We start from the raw sequence: 5,336 nt of genomic DNA, 5'->3' as shown, positions 1-5,336 counted from the left end.
CACCGTCACCAACGTGACCAAGTAACGACAATGTTGATCAAATTGACAGATCCATACGTTGGATTGCAGTGGAATGTTACGTATGCACTGCCACCTTTAATATTATGTACTAGTACAACAACTAAAACTATATTACACGGTAATTTTACAGTACAACCGATTTATCATTGAATGAGTATTTTGCCTTGCTGTACAATTTGTAAATTTTAATTTGTAGGACCTACGCTGCACTGTATATACTATAGACTATAGTGTGTATCTATCCTTGGTAGTTATCCATCACAATTTATGGAATCAATCAGAATTTATTGTATATGATGGATAATTGCCAAAATAAATAAATTAAAAAAAACTTAAAAAAAACTGCAAATGACGTACTATGCTGACGTTGACTCAATGTTACTGACACTGACGCTGATAGGGTCTATGTCCCCCAGGCCACAGGGTACTGCCGGAACGTACCCTGGGTACGGTCCGGTATACCGGAACGTACCGTGGTACTAAATACTACTATCTAATATACCGGACCGTAATAATCAGTATGAGTATCCCTAATCACTATCACTGTTATCAGCGACACTGTCACTGACACTGACACTGACACTGTATCAGACAATCAGTGTATGGTGGGGGCGATACTAAATAACTCTACGACATAAACCACGATAGTATGGACATCACCATAGATATGTAATACTATAATTACGTCAAGTGTTACGATGAACTAACCGGTATGTAATTTTTATAAGTTACTAGTCTATAGTTTTGACCTCCACTCTCAATCCAAAGATGGTGCTTCCTACAGACAGGTGGCACTGCTGATACCGACGCCAGCGCTACCTATCGGGATTTCTAAATGCGTCTATGGCAACGCCAAAAATTTTATGATGGGAAAGTTGTAACCTCTTCGTAAATAAGACGGAAATACCTCTTTTTAAGTCCTTGTAAGACGAAAATTTGCTTTGCCTTGACAAGATGGCACAAGAACAAGAAGATGCTGATGTTGCCAAGCTAGAGTTGGTTTCAACAATTGGATTCGATGGTAAACAGACACGAGATAGCATTAATACCCATTATATAATAATAATTAATATTAATAACCTACTACTGCTCATAGGGTCTATGTCCCCCAGGGTACTGCCGGAACGTACACTAGGTACGGTCCGGTAACTACTAGTAATATAGTATTAGTGAATAGTGGGGCTGAGAGGGTCTATGACTATGTCCCCCAGGTTACTGCCGGAACGTATACCCTGGTTACAGTCCGGAATAGACCAATAAATTGTGCCCTAAAATTTTGGCACAAGGCTTTAGGTATTTCTTTGATTTTATATGTAACACGGCCGTAAATAGTGAAAAGGTTGTCGTGCATTTTGCACGACAGAATTCACAGGTTTTGTCTATGGAAGGCTATTGGGCCCTAAAATAACATCAGAATATAAAAATTTTAAGGGCACAATTTATTGGTCTATCTTTGGAATGTGCAGGGAAATCCTGTAGATAAGGAAATTCTGTCTTTATTGAGTACTATAGTAGGTACTAATAGTAATAGTACGAGTATCTTCTGACAGTTTGTATTGTAAGCCTACGCTACACTACAGTATCATCAGGAGCTAATAATGACAACGAAGTAAGACAGCGATTTGGTACTGATTTCACTACATTTTTATCGTACGAGTTCGATGTGAATAAAAATACAAATGTATACAAACATGAGCTTATTTTGTTCACTGGTCCTTATTCTATCTTCCGGTAGTATTACAAATCGCGTAGCTTCCTTCGTTTTGACATAATTCGTACTTTTGCACGACATGGTTTTCACGTTAGTTACCGTATTCTGGCGAGGCCAAGCTCCAAATTCGCACACACAGGCTGACACAGCTACTTGAAGGAGGCACGGCAGGGATCGCCTCAGGCTGTGCCAGCGGCAACTGTACGTGGACGGTTGCTATGCAAAACATGTGCGAAAAGCTACAATCGGCTGGAGCGTCAGTTAACTCATAACGATTCATACACATCATTCCTCATTGTTCCAAATAGTTCAGATATTTTACCAGCGCAGCGTTTATTTAAAAAAACTGCGGGATTCAACCATAAAAAAGTTTTAATTTTTAAACCAAGCATGGGTGCAACGTAACTTAATTTCTAGGCGAATTTTCTGCACTCGACTAGGCTACGGCCGAAAAGCCCTGGCGCGCCTCCTTCAAGTAGCTGTGTGTGCGAATTTGGAGCTTGGCCTCGCCAGAATACGGTAACTAACGTGAAAACCATGTCGTGCAAAAGTACAAATTATGTCAAAACGAAAGAAGCTACGCGGTTTGTAATACTACCGGAAGATAGAATAAGGACCAGTGAACAAAATAAGCTAATGTTTGTATACGTTTGTATTTTTATTCACATCGAACTTGTACGATAAAAATGTAGTGAAATCCGTACCAAATCGCTGTCTTACTCCTTTGTCATTATTAGCTCCTGGTATCATGTAACCGAGTCCGAGTTTTCCCTGACCAATGCCCACACCGACGATTTTTGGTGGATCATTTGGTGTGGGTTGTGCCTGTGGTCAAAACCCACACCAAGGGCCCATAGTTATACTCATACACATAGTCATAGGGTCTATGTCCCCCAGGGTACTGCCGGAACGTACCCTGGTAACTATCTAGCTGATATGGTTAGGGTTAGGGTTAAGGTTAGTGTTAGGGTTAGGGTTAGGGAGTAGGCGTAGGCGACTCCCTAGACTCGTTAATGGAGTAGGCGAGGTACGGTCCGGCATATTAGATAGTAGTATTTAGTACCAGGGTACGTTCCGATATACCGGACTGTACCCAGGTTACATTCCGGCAGTACCCTGGGGGACATGGACCCTTTTAGCGTAACTAATACGACTAATAGTAATACTAATACTAATAGTAATACTGTAATAGTAATAGCTAATACTAATAATAGTAATAGTAATAGTAATAGTAATAGTAATAGTACGAGTATCTTCTGACAGTTTGTATTGTAAGCCTGTGCTACACTACAGTATTATGTAACCGAGCCCGAGTTTTCCCTGACCAATGCCCACACCGACGACTTTTGGTGGATCATTTGGTGTGGGTTGTGCCTGTGGTCAAAACCCACACCAAGTTCACAAAAAATCGTCGGTGTGGGCATTGGTCAGAGGAAACTCGGACTCGTGTAGTGCACAGGCAGTGCGTTTCAATAAAATATACACAGTGGCTATATGCCCGGCAGCCGGGCACGGTCCTCGATTTCCTAAATGCCCGGCAGTCCACATCCACATCCATGCACGCACATCCATGTATGCATGACACATCCATAATATATAATTCCAATAACCCTGAATAGCCAAACTCGTACAGCGGCGGGCGTTACGTCTGAAGGTCGTTGGTTCGAATCCCATGTTTTAATTTTTTAATTTTTTTAATTTTTCTATCTTTATCCATTTAACTATTTTTTTCCAATTAACGCAAATATTTACATGATTTATTTAGAACAATTTAATTTAAAAAATATAATGCTAAATAAATACGAAGTCTATTTACTACCAAAGTCTTAATGTTTCTATACTATCACCTATTATTGCCGACAATTTCCTGTAAATGCTGTCCAAATGCTCATCTGCAACACACGCTGGCTGCCGCACGCTAGCTGCTGCACACTGACACATAAATATATAGTTATTTATTTTTGTTATTTTATGTGTTTATTTTTATATGTTTATATATCATTTATGTGTCAGTGTGCAGCAGCTAGTGTGCGACAGCCAGCGTGTGTTGCAGATGAGCATTTGGACGGCATTTACAGGAAATTCGGCAATAATAGTGAAAGAGAGTAGAGAAACATTAAGACTTTGGTAGTAAATAGATTTCGTATTTATTTAGCATTATATTTTATTTAAACGCTCCAAGTGCCTGTGGTGTAGTGTAGGCTTACAATACAAATTGGCAAATACAATTTTCTGTAGCCCTACTCTGTTGTGTTGTGTTACATCATAGACTATTATGTCTAGTTGATTAATCACGAATCAGGTTTGTGTGATAATACCATGCACACAGTAAACGTAACACTGATTCTTGATTAATTTGACTGGCTGAGTGACTGTTCGCACAAGGTTCTCCCCTCCCCTCCATTTATATCGGTGTATATATATCGACTGCATTTATACTAGATACAATATTGTAACCCAACACAACAGAGTAGGGCTACAGACATTGCAGGGCTGCCAACATTGAGTTTATTATAATTATGGAGTGAGATTATGCGATGGAGCGTAGTGACTGAGCGGGAGGAGGGTGTGGGAGGGGTGCACCCCCCTCCCCACACCAGGGAGCTTTTGCATTTTCAGCTTGAAATTGTGCATTCCTGTGCATACTTAAGTGAGTTTTTAAACACACATGTATGCAATGCAATACACTGTGGTTCTACTTTTAGAAGGATTAGGTACATGTGAATTTTTCAGGAGTAGAAATTAACTTTTAAACAAGGGAGTCCAACGGACTCCCTGGCCTCAAAAAGAGAGAGTCCGCAGCAAAATGAGGGAGTCCGTAGTCTGAAGTTCAAAACTAAAGATACCTATTAGTATTAGCAATAATACATGTGCTTATTTTGAAGATTTAATATTAAAATTTAACTAACAAGAAATCCTGGGCACAATACAGAATGTGTTTCTTCCGCATTCTTAATTAAAATAAATACAACGAAAATGCGTACAAACAGAAACAAAACAAGTATAGCAGAATTTTCAGGGAGTCACACAGACTCCTGCATATTATGTCAAATCAGGGAGTCCGACAGTAAATCAGGGAGTATTTGACTCCAGACTCGCGTCAATTTCGCACCCTGTGTATATATATGAATATTTTTTATCTGTTTGTTTCTATATGCCTGAGAATTAGCAGACCAGGAGTCAGGACGTGAGATTAGCCTCAATTGCGTGAGTCTCACACCGAATGTGTGAGAGTTGGCAGCCCTGACATTTGTATAGCATGTAGGACTGTAGGAGCGGTCCAGATCGTGGACGTGTATTACTCCACCCCCATACCCTATGGCATAGGCACTTAGGACACAATCCTAATTTTATCCATCTACTCTTCTCAACCTGTTCAAGTTCTACCTTGCCATTTCAAGTATAGAATCATGGTAAATAAACAAATCGTATTTACTACCAAGAGCTTAATGTTTATCTACTCTCTATAAACTAATAAGTTCATGTAAATACTGTTTAAGTTGTCTTCAGCAACAGGATCTCACCACACACTGGGTTTTCTAAATGTAGAGTTCTATCTATATAGGGTTCTAAGTTAAGAGGGTTTCTATTGATTTATTTCTTT

At 39.6% G+C, this 5,336-nt stretch overlaps 1 protein-coding gene across 3 annotated transcripts in view; it reads right to left on the bottom strand.

Annotated features, from left to right (window-relative positions):
- Positions 1 to 819, bottom strand: part of LOC106814889 (cytochrome b-c1 complex subunit 2, mitochondrial-like) — a 15,450-nt gene extending 14,631 nt beyond the window's left edge. The window contains exon 1 of one of the 3 annotated variants that reach the window (XM_014819262.1): positions 730 to 819. The gene's annotated coding sequence lies outside the window, so the exon portion shown is untranslated. Of the gene's footprint in view, positions 1 to 706 lie in introns of all 3 variants that reach the window. The other 2 variants (XM_014819265.1, XM_014819263.1) reach the window with 2 other exon arrangements.
- Positions 820 to 5,336: the final 4,517 nt, after the last annotated feature.

Source organism: Priapulus caudatus, unplaced genomic scaffold, assembly GCF_000485595.1.
Source record: "Priapulus caudatus unplaced genomic scaffold, Priapulus_caudatus-5.0.1 Scaffold997, whole genome shotgun sequence".
Classification (NCBI taxonomy): Eukaryota; Metazoa; Priapulida; class Priapulimorpha; order Priapulimorphida; family Priapulidae; genus Priapulus; species Priapulus caudatus.
This window is presented reverse-complemented; position numbering and strand designations above follow the sequence as displayed.